The following is a 15520-nucleotide window of genomic DNA, read 5'->3' as shown; positions in this document are numbered from 1 at the left end:
ACAAATCAGAGGAGTAAATAGACAATTAGGATTATACATTGGGGCTGTTATGTTGATATACAGAGTATTGTGTGAGTGACTTAAAAGTCTGTATTAAGGTAAGAAGGATCAGATGCTTTTGAATTACACAAAAGAAAGTGTCACTGATAAAACATAACCACTTTGTCATTAAGTGGCTATCATAACCTTCGAAGGAGAAGATGTAAGGCAACACAAACAACCTTGCCATGTAAATATTCTAGAGTCCGCTCTAGACAGAGGTTTCAACTCTGCGCTGCTAATGGCACTTGTGACCCACAGCCTTCCCAGATGGATTTAGCCTGTCTGCACTGCACTTTTAAAACAAGTTAGAAAAAAGGCAAACTCTCTGTACTTTTGGTCCCATGTGTATATATTTTGGCTATTTCAGGATATAAGGTAATGGGGAAAAAGCACCTTTTGTTTCATTTTTCACCATAATGAGGAACACCATTTGACATGTGCACCAATTCACTAGATAAGACAAGAGCAATAAAACACAGGGCTGAAACAGGAAGAAAAGAATATTTCCTAAGGTCCTCTTGGGCACTGGATTGTTGTTTTACGATATTTTGAAGCTTAGTTTTAACTGACCATGCCTGAGTCCAAACTTTGGAACAGAAATACCTATGAATTCTCACTAATCAACAAATGTTCCAGGAGATCAAGGACACCAGAGCATGGATGTATATGGCACAAGACACAGGTGTTTATGGGGAAATGACTAACCCATTTGTAAATTTCCACTGTATACATTTCAAAGACCGCCAGTGTGCTATGTAACTGTAGATTATACCTTCAGTATTGATCAATGATAACGCTGACAACTATTAAAAAAAAGTCAGACTGTTTGCATTTCACAATTATGGGTGGTGAACAGGAGATGGTAAATGTACTAAATCATTTTTCTTAGCCGGGAGTCAATTCTATTCAAATCAAGTAAAGACACTGCTTCATACCTGATGTTTGCAACTTAAGAAATAGAGGTTTGACAATTTCTTTTAAAAATTAAGTAACCACAAACATACTTTAGCAGAATGCACCTAAAAGTAGAAGAAAATAAAACAAGCAATATCAGAAAAGCTTTCTTAAAAGAGAGAAAACGTCAAAACACACAAAAATCCAAAAAACACAAACAAGACTACCCAAATAAAATAAAAGCTATCAGCTCGGACAACAAATACAAACATCAGCAAAAAGCAAATATTCTCCATTTGAGTTCAGAAATTTAATTACTAGGGAATAATATAAACTAGCACTATAGCAAGATAAAGATAAATCTAAAAATGTAAACAACAGTAGTGATCAAATGAACTTAACGCAAAGAACTGAAGGGAGAAGTTATGAAATTAAGCAAAAATAGTGCTTTACACTGATAAAGGTTTTGATCTATCAGGAAGTCATGAGTTATTAGCCTTTTTGTTTCAAATAAGTTACCAAAATATGTCAAGCCATAACTGGTAGAAATGAATCACTGGTAGAAATATTATGGGAGAACCTTATCACACCTCCATGAGACTCATCCCAAGTTCTACATTTATGAACTGTGTGACCCACAAAGGTTATTAAAACACAGTTGTCAAGGGACCAGGAAAAAAGAGGCTGCCAGGTCAAGGCCGCCAGCAGAGACCAGCACTTGCTAGAGTAACACAGGTGCCAAAACTAGGTTCCCAGACAAGAACAGGGCCTCAGCGGAAAGGTGAGTCTCTGGAGATAGGAAGGTCAATGAACCTTTGACCATCTGACTCTATTTTGTAGTGTTACCTCCTCGCTTGACTCGAGTTAACCTCTTTTCATCTCAGCCCATTTCCCCCCTCCAATTTCAGACATTAATATCCCATTTTGAATAATGAATTAGTTTTTAAAAATTCATAACCCGCAGAACTTGAGTTTGTAGGTAGAGAAAGAAAATCATAATGAAATCTAAACTGATACTGGGTCTGACTTTCTTCCCCCCTCACCTGGGTTTTAAGGACAAAATGAGCCTATATTAGTTCGACCCATTAAGGGGCTATTTAACCATCCTTAGGTCCTTTCCCCCAATTAATTCAGCCCCTAGATGTTAGCTGAATGAAACCTGCCCTACTTAAGCTATCTAAATTTAGTCTTGCTTGCTCCTTCCTCCAAAAATTGCTCTTCATATGGGTTTATCCCCTCTTCCCTCATCCCTGCTCAAAAGCATACTTGCTTAAACAGTTGGTCCTTACGGTGAGTAGGATAGGCTTTAGTAGTATTTGCTCTTTCACTGCAATACCGAATATTTTTTCTTGACTCTAATATGTTCTAGTGCCTTGCTACTCCAAGTGTGACCTATGGACCAGCAGCAGGGGCATCTCCTGGGAGCTCGTTAGAAACACAGAATCTCAGATCCCACCTTAAACCCACACAATCAGAATCTGCATTTTAACAAGATTGCCTGGTGAGTCATGTGCACATGACAGTGGGAAAAGCACTGCTTTAGTGATTCTTTCACACAAATAGTGCCAGATACGTCATTCAATAATGTGTTGAACCATCCCCACTCCAGGTTCACAATGTCCATGGGCTTAATAAAGTCTCTGCTAAAACTGTATTGAATAAACCAATTTTTTTTTTACTTCAGTATTTTTGCAACTTACTCTTCCATGGATCCCCCGTCCCATGATAACTATTACCATCCTTCAGAATTCACAATCTACGGAATACATTTTGAGAAATGCTGGACTAATGGACATAATATAATGAATGAAAACAAATCACTAATCAGCACATCTTTGGATTTCAGTTTCCTCACCTATTCAATAGGGATAAAACTGACCTACTAATGTCAAAGGGTAGTTTGGAGAAAAAGATGAAATCGATCTGAAAGCCCCTTGGAAATATGAGTATTGAGAAAAATTTCATTCATTTATTTATTCACTGAGCAAATATTTGTGAGTGCGTACTCTGTCCTAGGTCTGTGCTGAGTATGGGGGCTACAGCAATGAGAAAAGCAGACATGATTCCTATGTTCATGGAGCCAAAAATCAGTTCCGGTGAATTAAGGATTAAGATCTATAGACCACAAAGGTATGCACTAATTCCCCTGAGGTAATCAATTGCTAATCAATCCCATCAGTGTTATTTCAACTCAGAATTCATTTAATTAGCAGAATGCCTTCTCAAAACCACGAGGGAGTTGGAGTACCTGAGTAATAATCATAACGATGTTAACATTTATAGAGAATTTATGGCATACAGCCAAGCCAAGCCAGCCCCTGATGTGTAATGTTTGACAATTTCCATGGTGTATATACTCTCACAGGACCAATTCATTTCAGGCTACTGATAAGAACTTACTGGATGGGGGGATGGGACGATTTGGAGAATCAGAAAAGGTATACACTATTAGTCCTTGTGAGACACTGCAAACCAGCTGCAGCCCATCACGATGTAGATCATGCTAAGTAGTTAGCATAAAATAAATCATAACTACCTGAGAAGAAATTAGCTGTTATATTCCCCATTTTACAGATGAGGAAACGGAAGCATAGAAAGTACATAATTTCCAAGATCATGCAACTAGTAAATGGTTAAGTTGGGATTTGAATCTAGTAGAGACATGTGATTCCAGAAGCCCTACCTCTAGACACTCTAGCCCAGTACTGTGGAAAGCTCTGATGTAATTCCTTAGGTTAATGTTAACCAAATCCACCTCATTCATTCATTCATTCACTTACTCAATAACTCACCAGGAGTAGCCAGTGATGGGGAATACACTATGGCCGAGATCCTCACGGTTGTTTCACTGGAGTGAAAATATTCTACATGGGGACTAAAATCAACATTTGGATGGAGCTAATATACTCCTGTGTGATAGAGCCACACTATCAGAGGACAGCCACAAGATGTCCTTGCTTTTGGCTTTCCAGATAAACTGAGATATGGCCCAAACGGCTGATCAGGGACTGGGGAAAGAAGTGCAATAATAGTAAGTACAATGAAAGAAATTATGATAGAAGTTCAGGTAGGCACATGGATATGTGCGTAGTTCCTGTTATCTGAATGGTAAGAATGTTGCTCTGGATTAAGCTAAGGTTCTTCTAGCCAGACTTTAACTGGCTAGGATATAACAAGAAAGATTTACCTCAGAATCGAGAAGTTGTGTCAAAATCCAGTCACAAGTGGATGGAGCCAAAGCAGCCTTGCAAATACATCGGAAGAATGAAGAATAGCTTCAGGCATTCAGGTATGGAGGTAGCCATAAAAGAGGGTTTGGATGAAACTCTCCATCTTCAGGAAAGCATAAAACTGCTTTATCAAGAAACTGAAATAGGAAGGAAAAGAGTAAATGAACTAAGTAAACAGAGATTACTCTACCATAAGCACTCAGCTTGTTTCCATACCCCTATATCCTAAGAGCAGTTAATTAAACCTTCAGATAAGCTTACTTCTGAAGATCTAGGAAGAACAGCAATAATTTTTCTCTCTCGTAAAATGTGATTTTTAATTTTCTATATTTCAGTTTCACTGCTGTTAAGGATTAGGCAAATGGCTTAAAATGAATCTTGATAGAGTTATAATTTGTAAAGATAGTGTTTCAAAAATATAGATGATTTAAATTTGAATATATGAATAAGTTATATTCTTTTTCTTCCGATTCTAAATAGTCTAAGTTTAGTATTTTGTTGATTTTGTCATTTAACAAGTTCACAAAAACAAATAGAACAGGAATCTTATATCAGCAATTGGAGACATGTGAGACAAATTGAAGACACTTGAACAGAGTAACGAGACATTTGAAACAAAGGCCATGTCTGTACATGCCCAGAGATGTAATTACTATAGCTGACAAACATGAAAGCAACCTAATGTTTACCTAAATAACTTAGTTGGTTTTTAGGGGATTTACAGATGAGGAACTCAAGTGTTTAATATAAAGTTCAGAGGCTTCTCCTGAGCTGGAGTTTTATTATAGTGAAAGTTTAAGCTCACTTACAAAAGTGGAGAAATCCTTTTCTTGATTATCTCCCTAATTAATTGGTGAGTTATAGACTTTCTCTTTCTGTTACAAACTTTCTGCCCAGCAACTAATGCATCCAGTCCCATGAGGTTATGATGCCTGAAGGAAAAGTCCATGCAAGGAGGGCTGGTACCAATGATGGAGGTCTGGAGAAGACAAACAGAATAAGCTGAGACTGAGCCGCAGGGTGTGCCTGGGTAGACAGGAAACAGTTTTTCAGGACACAGACATCACAGCACAAGACTAGATGTTCAGAAGAGATGGTCTGCAAGCTTCACTTTAATCTGAATACAGAGGGCTGGGAAAGGAATTTAGGAAAACAATATGAAAAAAAATTCATTTATCTGGTTAACACTAGATGGCAGTGAATGATAGTACTTATTAGGAAATAGGAATTGGGTGTCATTAGTAATGACATTATGGACATACTTGGACTATCTTGAGTCTGGACATAGAATAACAGCAGCACAACAAAAATCACCCTATCCACTCTTCCCTTGGTTCACTGTGTTTGCTAAAATCCAAGTGAAATATTAAAGTCATTAGTTTCTCCCTTCCCTAAAGATAACTATAGTTTTGTCTCAATCTTCTGTGTTACATTCAGTTTCTCTATTCTTCATTTCATTGCTGTGATCTTTCACATTTATGTGCCTTAATGTAAATTTAGGGTTTTTTTTTTAAGATTTTATTTATTTATTTGAGAGAAAGCACAAAGGGGGGTGCAGAGGGAGAGGGAGAGGGAGAAGCGGATTCCCCACTGAACAGGAAGCCTGATGATGATGTGGGGCTCCATCCCAGGACCCTGGGATCATGACCTGAGCCAAAGGCAGACGCTTAACCCACTGAGCCACCCAGGTGCCCCATGAATTTCTTTTTTTAAAAAGCACCTGGGTGGCTCAGTGGGTTAAGTGTCTGCCTTCGGCTCAGGTCATGATCCCGGGGTCCTGGGATCGAGCCCCACATTGGGCTCCCTGCTCGGCGGGAAGCCTGCTTCTCCCTCTCCCGCTCTGCCTGCTTGTGTTCCCTCTCTCACTGTCTCTCTCTCTGTCAAATAAATAAATAAAATCTTTAAAAAAAAAAGCATATATAAGCTCTTTAAAGATAAAGGAGCATACTTCATTCCTAAAGGAAGAAATTATGTTATATTTTTATATCCTTAGGAAGTAGAAGTTTAGCATCTGGGACCATCAGAGCTGAAAGGGGCGTTAACAGTCATGTGGTCCAAGTTTTCAAATGAAATAACTAAGGTTCAGAGAAGTTTAGTAACTTGCCTGAGGTCACACAGCCCAGCAGTGATGAAGTTAGAAATAGAACCAAGGTATCTTGGCCTGCATAGTTTCTTCACTACTTTTGAAGGTCCCCAGGCCAAAGGTGCTAAGTGGAAGAAGTAGGTTCTCTCCAGGCTGAGGTACTGGGCTGGGGTGATGTCCTGCCTATGGTCGTTTCCTTTCAGCTGGCTTCTATGACTTTGAAGCCCAGCAAGATGGGACAGAAGTCCCGCGCAGGCTCTGTAAACTTCAGTTAGGGGCAGGACACTCAAACACGTGGGGTACGAAGGACAGGCTCCCTTTAAGCCACTGAAGCAACCCCCCCTCCAAAGGGTGCGTGTAGGTCCCTAAATGTCGCTGCCTTCAGGAGGAAAGGGGTGTCACCAATCCTACACTTATAGGAGGATGGCAGCGGGCTCTGTCTGTGAAGCTGCGCCGCCTGGGACAACCAGTGGCCGTGCAGGTGGATGCGCAGCTGAGCCGGAACACCACGCGGAGGGTGGAGGGGGGGAACCCTGGCTCGCCGCTCCCCCCCTCCCCCCCCCCGCTGACCACAGCACCTGAACTGCCACCGCCTCCTGATCCCCGCGTGGCTGACCCAGCCGTATGCCCTGCCGCCGCCGCCTCCTCCGGCCCAGTCCCCGCCGCCCCTACAGTGGGGCGTGAATGCTCCCCAGTTGCGGGGCAGGGCGGCCAGTACCGGTTCTCCTGACTTCCACCTCCGGGAGACAAGTTGTAAGGCCGCGGAGTCCGCAGGCCCCCGGGGCAGTGGGGCGGCGGGCGGGGCAGGAGCACGGGAAGCAGCCCAGCTCTCCTTCCTTGCAACTCCAGCTCATCTCCGGCTTACATAAATATACACTTGCTCTTTGAAATGGTGGAGCCATGCTGGTCTGCTGCTCAAAGAAAAAGAATACAAACAAAACAAACAAAACAAAAAGCCCTCAAACTCGACTAAACTTAAGAAAACTGCACAATTTAAGGGACTGGGGCCCTCGTGGGAACTCCTTATAACCTCAGATCGTCTGCCAATAAGTATCAGCCAATAAGTCCTTGTGGGACATCTGGTAAGTGTCAGGACTGCGCTAGACATGGGAGTTACCGGGCTGAATAAGACAGATGTCGTTGCTTCTCTCATGGAGCCTGAAGTTTAGAGGAAAAGCCTGGCATGGAGGAAACAAGTAGTTACGTGATCTCATGTTGACACTGAAGATCACTGACAGCCGGGTGCTGAACCAGGAGGCAACTGCTCAATATGCAGGAATGTCATCAGCAGTCATGAACGAAATCCGCCGAGGTGGGAGAACTTAGACCACTGAAATCAGTAACTGTCCTGAACCAGTCCCCAGAGCTCCTGCTGTTAACCACTGACCTGCACAGCATTGGAGGTAAGGGCACCTCTTGTGAGGGTTGCACCTTGCTCCTAACCAGGATCCAGTGAGTACTGCCAACTACCAGCGGGGCGGGGGGAACGGGAAGAGGGCCAGTGCATCTGACATCAGGGTAGCACTGTTTCCTTCTCTCCATTAGTAATCGGAGGAGGAAGGATTACTTCCTAGGCCATCTGTGCCAATCAGATGGCCAAGTAGTGTAGATAGGGCACCGAAAGATAGCCTCTTAACTGAGCAGAAACATTTGGGTTATGGAGGTTTGATGAGTTCAAGGAAATACCCCGGAAGCACTCTCCCAGTTTAGACACAAGCCTTCCCCCATCAAGATTTTGCCTGATCTGGGGGCGCCTGGGTGACTGAGCTGGTTAAGCATCTGCCTTGGGCTCAGGTCATGATCTCAGGGTCCTGGGATCGAGCCCCATGTCAGCTGCATGTCAGGCTCCCTGCTCAGCGAGGAGCCTGCTTCTTTCTTCTCCCTCTGTTCGCTCTCTCTCTCAAATAAATAAAATCTTAAAAAAAAAAAAGTTTGGCCCCGATCTGTATACCTCCTCTCCTATCAGTAACTTCACATTTTCTTTAAATTGGCTTGCTTCATCCCCAAAGACAAATCTCTTAAAGGACACTGTCGACACCATCATTAATAAATCTATATTGTCTGTAATAAATAATCATAAAAATAAGTGCAATGAAAACAAAACAATGCTATTAAATTCCAGCTCTGAGCTTGAGGTTGGCTCAGAGACTGAACTGCACTCGGTGTACAAGATACACTGGTGCTACCGGCAACATTCTTCGGCAGGTCATCAGAATAAGCGAAATAAAAAATGAAATAACTTCATCATTGCGTGATTTGACATTATTGCAGGTCTTACCTGAATATCGCTTAAAATTACCTTGTTATCACAGGGATGATAATGACGTCATCCTATCATACTGACATTTACTGAGCACTTCACGTATGCCTGGCGCCGTTCGAAGTAACTTCTGCTCTTCAGTGGGGATTGGATATTAATGGAACTCTCCTTTATTCAGTTTCTGCCAGTTCTGTTGTGATTCTGCTTTGGCCTTTTTCTACCCATAATGCTTCAGCTGATTTTATTTCTCCAGAACCTGAAGGCAAATACAATTCACTACTGTGATAGTTATCTTCTAATGAGCACAACATTAATCCTTCGAACTAACTGATGGACATTACTTTAAAACATGCCTTCATCCTGTTATGGTTATAAATGCAGAAAAAATTATTTTCCCAGAACTAAAAATAAAATTAAGCTTTCTTGACTGTTTCATTCATTCAACAGGTAGTTATTGAGTACCTATTACAAGGAACAGCAGGTGGACACAGAGGATGAGCTTCCCTGGCTGATGATGTAGCCGGAGTCCCTGAAGTCACTGTCTCTCCCAGAATGTGGACACGATAAATGATCATGTTGATATCATCAGTTATCTGAAAGAGTTTACTTAAGAGCAGAAGGAGAGCCAGGGGCTGAAGTTCATGACTGAGAGACTAGACTTCCAAAAGGGGAGGATAAATTTTTAAAAAGGGCAGCATGGTGATTATAGTTAATACTAATGTATCATATGCTTGAATGTTGCTAAGAGAGTAGATCTTAAATGTTGTCACCACATTTTTTTAGTATATGTGCTGCCCAAGTGAGCACTTAAATGTTCTTACGACAAAAAAGAAATGGTAACTATGTGAAGAGTTGGAGAAGGTAGCTAATATTATGGAGGTAACCATCTTTGCACTTTATAAGTGTATCAAATCAACACCTTAAACTTAAATACACTTACGCCTTAGAAAGATGGTCCATATTTTAACTTCAGACTGGCCAGCCCTCACCCTAGCTAGCCTGGCTGATCAGCACAGAATTTTTCCTTTATAACTGAATAAATTGAAAAGACTGTTAGTGCATATTCTATTATTTCATTCTTTCCCTTCTCTCTATACAAGCTCATTTCCCCCAGTATTTTTAATGAAATAGTCTATCTAGATCTCTCCACACCTTTGTTGTCTTGCTATGGTTACAGTCCCATTTATCAACGTGTCCTTTAAAAGCCTTGGATGCAGCCTGAGATTTGTGGCAATTCCCCCATATCTAGAGAGGAGAGTGGGCAGGAAAGTGTCTCATCACTATGGGATACAGGATACAGACATTAAAAGAAACATAAGGAGCAAGAACATAATACCCAAGAAAGTCGACCATTTACAAGAGGGGAAGCCAAAACAGGGTGGAGCTGGGATGACCTTCAGGCCACCTATGAACAGAAGCCAGTATTTTTCTTCTTCAGTGCATTTTATTTTCCTCTTGAACATCTGGTCCATTTCCTAGTGGAAATGGAAACGCAAAATGGGTGTTGTTTTCATTCAGTTTGAAGAATGGGGGACAGGGCCATTTTGGTTGTCACAATTGGGGTGCAGGGAATGCTACTTGCATCTAATGAGTATGATGCTAAATGTTCTACAATGTACAGGATGGCTCCCACAGCACAGACTTATTCCCCAAATGTCCACAGCCCGAGGTGGACAAACACAGGATTAGAGGAGCAATATTTGGGCCGCTATAATATGAAGTCTGTAATACCCTACAAGAGTCAAAACAATCAGAACAGAAACTGAGAAGGGCTATCACTTAACTGTTCTCTAGAGTTTCCAGAAGCCTTGGTCTATTTACCTCCTGTCACTGTGCCTAGATTCATTCATAGATGGAGTTATAAAATTTTAAGATACTCTTAAAATGGGTTCTAGCTACCCATACGGATGTCCCTTGATGCTAGATCAATTTCTCATTAAGAGACTTTTGCTAATTCTTAAACTATCCCCTTACTTTGCATTTCTGTAACTCCACTCTGCATCATATCTGAAAATAGGCAGATTAGTCAGCACTGCATCTGAAAATAGGAAGATTAGTCAAAACCCCCAAATAAGTACCTTTTCTTGGTGTTTGCTTCAAAGGCAAAGGCTTCAACCACCAATCACAGCTGCATTCTGAAAGACATTGTAGCAAAAAGTAGGGCACGAATGCACTTGTAGGTAGCCAGGCAGGGGCCCTCAGCATGCTGGTAATGGTGACCAAGCTAAGGATGTGCAAGGCTCGTCCTCATTGGTCAGGTTGCTCACATTTTGGCTGGCAAGACTGACATTTCTTTCAGTTTAACTAAACAGGTATGGTGGAATGAATCGCATTTCATAAGACTGGGGCTTCAGAGAATTGTCCTCTTTCTCAAATCATTGTCAACTTCACCTTTTTTTTTAATCCGAGGTTATTTGGTAATCAACAGTGAACCACAGAAGAGAATGGGTTTGGTGGGGTCATCAGGTAGCAGTTGTAGGATGTAACATAGGAAGGAAGTTTACATTAAAGTGATAATTATCTATTATATATAATTACATATTGTATATTTATGTATTTATAGCATATTTTAATATTATTAATGTAATTATTATATAAAATTCTATATGATATATATTTCCATTATAGGGGAAGGAAATCACAGTTGTGCAGCTGCAGTGATAGAGGTTTGGAAGAAATATATAAATAGAGCAATGGGACATAAACATGATGAGGAAATGGGCAGGGCTAAGCCCTGGGGAGGGTAAACACGGCTTGTTTAAAAAACAGAGATGGTCCTTGTAACTTCAGCTCTCGTGGGTGCAAACAGCGTCAGTCCGATTCCACTCTGTGGTAGCAGGACGCTTCTTTACCTCGGATAAACAGGAAATTACAACTAAAGAATGCCCCCGTAAGACAGAGTAACCTGTTCTGCATCACCCTGCACGCTATGCATTGTGGTGCTCCTGGATTGATATATAAATACTTCAGAGCTTTAAATAGTAAAAGGCTAGATCTGTTTATGTCTGCACTGTATACTTGGGAATTAAGAAAAAATTAAGGAAATAATTTACTGTTACAGTTAAAGCCCTGAGTGCAATATTTAGGACATAAAATTCCTTCCCTTAAAAAATGTGGGGAACTCTGTTGCAGGAACTTTTAAAATAACATACAGAACAGAACGCTCATTCTGCTTTTGAAAAGCTAAGCACACCCTGTCCTTCCCCAACACCTGTGTAAAGCAAATCAATTTGAACCGGAGATGAGACCCTTCTCTCAGGCTCTCCATGCCTGGATTTTATCAGAGATTCACTTTTTTGTCTCTCACGAAGAAGTTGCCTCATCAAATGATTGCCCTGCGCCTATGTTCTGAACCTTTGTTCAGGGAAGCAGTACAGAATGCTTGGGGACTTACTGTCCTTCACTGAAATGCCAGAGACAAAAGCTAGAAGTGCTCCCAAAGACATCAGAAGGTGCTAGGAAGTGACTGGGACAGCCTAGGCTTCTGATTCTGGGTGCAGGGTTAGGTCTGCTCCCGAAATGCCAGTCCCCCCGGACATCCTTATAGCCATGCTCGTAGACCCACACCATCATGTAGGGTTCTCTCCTGGCAATCTAATAACCGAAACCCATCTGCATGTGTAAACCAACCTAAGGATATTTGATCTAAAGAATGAAGTCCAGGGGCGCCTGGGTGGCTCAGTTGGTTAAGCGACTGCTTTTGGCTCACATCATGATCCTGGAGTCCCAGGATCGAGCCCCGCATCAGGCTTCCTGCTCGGCAGGGGATCTGTTTCTCCCTCTGACCCTCTCCCCTCTCATGGTCTCTCTCACCCTCTCTCTCGCAAATGGATAAATAAAATCTGAAAAAAAAAAAAGTCTGCATGTACTCATTTTTCTAGAAACTTCGGAGAGGTGGCCCAAGTGCCTCAAATGTACCTTTCAGTGCAGCCCAATATCACTTTAGCTTTTAGTATTGGAGTACTTTGTACAAAGAAAATACATTGCTTCTTATAGAAGCACAAACAGCACTGAAACCACCTACCATTCCATCTACCTACTTACTATCGGTGTAAACTTCCGGCTGTTAAACTTTATGAGACTCTGTTACCTCTTCTGTGAAAAGGAGAAAAATAGCACCTTCCTTGCTGGAAATGCAGATTCCTGAGTTCCACTCTTAAAGATTCGGCAGCTGGGTGGGGTGGCCCAGGAACTAGCATTTTTGGAAAGTTCCTCCTGTCATTCTGATGTACAGCAAGACATAGGAACCCCTGATGGATTACAGTATCCCCAGAAAATAAAATTTGGTTATCTTGGGAAAACCAAAGGTATATTTACATTTGATTTTTCACCCAAACCAGGCATGACACTACCCTAATTCAAGAAAGGCTCAAATTTAGCATGTATAATTTTATAGGCTGAGATTGAGAGGGAAAGAAAGCAGCAAGCTATTGATTGCTGGCAGGATTTCCTCAGCTAATTTGTGTAAAGTGTTTAACCAGGGCTGGGTACATGGTAAATGCTCAATACATGTTAGCAATTATTTTTTAATATTGAATAGAAATTGTATTGATTCACTTAGGAAAATTGTAAGTGATCATTAAAGCGGGGAGTGATCAGCTCTTTATGTGAACAAAATGCCTTTTAGAAATTATATATAAATACCAAAACACATTAAAACCACTGACATGTTAACTTCTTAGCATCTTCCCACCAAGTGAATAGACCTCTTCTTACTCTCGCCTTACTTTTTCCTCTTTAAAACTGGTATCAGTCCCGTTCTTTCTGAAAAACGAATGCTAAAAATTACACAGAAAAGGCATATGTTCTCACTCCAAGAAACTGGAGCTAGACACATCCTTTAGATCATCTCATCTATCCTTGGGACAAACACTGAAAGGGCATATTGTAACACACACCAATTAAACACACATACCTATCATAGAATTCCACAGACTTCTCCTACCTTGTACTTTATTATCGTACAAAATGTATCTGAAATAGCCATGGTGTGAAGGTATAAAATGTTTGGTTTTACTTGCTGCATTTCCCCAGTTGAGTTTCAAGGGGAGTTCTTGGTCTTCTTCATAAGCTTTTTGCACCTTGCAGGCATCAGCCCACTTCTTGCCTGTTCTTAGCTGGGGCTGGGTGATACTTCTTAGCAAGTACAAAATGACTAAGTAACTTTTGGTGAAGTCAATCCCTGGCTGGGTTCTTAATGTGAGACCACTTTGTGACCCTGCTCAATTATTTTAACCCTTTCTTCTCCCCAAGGTGTCCCTTAACCAAAGCACGAGCCACTAGTAAAACAGGATTATAAATCATGGTTATTTGCCCACTGACCTTTCTTACAACACCATAAAAAAAAAAAAAAAAAAAAAAGGAAGAAGCTGTGAGCTCTGAGGGCTCAGGCCTGACTTCGACAGTGTCTCTGCTGTTGATGAATCTTTATGGAAGCCTTATCTTATATTTTTAACAGCAAAGCTTGGGCTCTGTTTTACTGAAGCTGTTTATATATCTAATCAGAGTAGATCAGGAAATGTGGTTGACAGCGTAGGGCTGCCTGAGAAACATAATATTTGCTGGCCAGCTTTAAGGCAATCTCTCAGCCAAGAGCCATGATCAATGAAGTGTGCCTGAGGCCCTGTTTAGATTAAGGGAAATAGCACATTGGTGGCCACATTCATCCCAAGCAAATCGTTTTCCCTCATGCGAGCTGCAGTGAAAAGCTTTCCAATAAACTGATGACAGGATTAAAGACAAGCAACTCCTCATGTGCCCCTCATCTGGCTGTGGGCTGCAGGCTGGGAGCAATGCCAGCTCTCTAGTTTGACCAGGAGGAGGACGGCCCTGCAAGGAAGGGCAGCTCACCCTCTACCCTGCCACTAACCAGCTGCATGGCCTATGGCAAATTAATTTCTAGCTCTGGGACTTTGTTTCATCATTTGTAAAAGAGAGATGTATTAGGGTTCTCCAGAGTTAAAATACACACACACACAACACACATGGAGAAAAGGATGTACTTTAAGGAATTGGTACATAGGATTGTGAGCATAGACAAGGAAAATCTGCAGTTGGACACCCAGGAAAGAGCCGATGTGGCTTGGGTCCACTCCACACACATTCTTGAGGCAGACTTCCCTCCTCCTCAGAGGAATTCAGTCTTTTTTCTTAAGGCCTTCAACTGCCTGGATTATAGATGGTACATACACATTATAGATGGTAATCTGCTTTACTTAAAGGCTCCTGATTTACTTTTAAAGTTTTTTTTATTTTTTTAAAGATTTTTTTATTTTTTATTTGACAGAGAGAGTACAAGCAGGGGGAGCGGCAGGCAGAGGGAGAGGGAGAAGTAGACTCCCCTGCTGAGCAGGGAGCCCGACGCGGGGCTCGATTCCAGGACCCCAGGATCATGACCTAAGCAGAAGACAGATGCTTAATTGACTGAACTACCCAGGCTCCCTAAAGGCTACTGATTTAAATGTTAATTTCATCTGAAACTTACCTTCACAGCCACATCTAGATTGGTGTTTGGCCAAAAACAGGGAACCATGGGTACCATGGCTTAGCCAAGTTGACACACAAAATTAACCATCATCACAGGCATCATGGTAATACTTCGCTCAGATAGGTTTGAGGAAAATTAAGTGCCAAGGCCGACAAAACACTTGGCGCGGGCCTCAACCACTGTTTGTGTCCCAAGATTTTAGGCAGATTAACTAATAATTAGGTTACATTTTAAAACAGTAGAAAACCTGAGTTAGCACTGGCTATAATTCAGCATTACCATCTGACGGTACCTGCTTCAGCCACACTGATGAGTCTCTGGCAGTCAGCTTCGGTTGGTGTCCTTGGAGGCTGAAGGATGACACCTTTGTAGCAAAGGCATGTGAAGAGGCTCCTCCACTTTTTTTAAAGACTTACCTTCTGTTCTTGAAAAACAATAAAGAAACATTGTGGGTACAGTCAACTTCTCATGGATGTTTTCATACCAGCAATTTGGAACATGGAGGAGTGAGTTAAGGGCTCATT

General features: G+C 41.6%; 1 long non-coding RNA gene across 1 annotated transcript; it reads right to left on the bottom strand.

Moving 5' to 3' along the window:
- Window positions 1-4166: 4166 nt before the first annotated feature.
- LOC113916215 lies at window positions 4167-9095 on the bottom strand. The gene is made up of 4 exons (XR_003517876.1): window positions 8972-9095; window positions 8549-8765; window positions 4976-5145; window positions 4167-4303 (listed from the first exon to the last, which is right to left on the bottom strand). It is a non-coding gene; the product is annotated as an uncharacterized LOC113916215 (long non-coding RNA).
- Between the last annotated feature and the right edge of the window lie 6425 nt (window positions 9096-15520).

This window comes from Zalophus californianus, chromosome 4 (assembly GCF_009762305.2).
Source record: "Zalophus californianus isolate mZalCal1 chromosome 4, mZalCal1.pri.v2, whole genome shotgun sequence".
Lineage (NCBI taxonomy): Eukaryota > Metazoa > Chordata > Mammalia > Carnivora > Otariidae > Zalophus > Zalophus californianus.
This window is presented reverse-complemented; position numbering and strand designations above follow the sequence as displayed.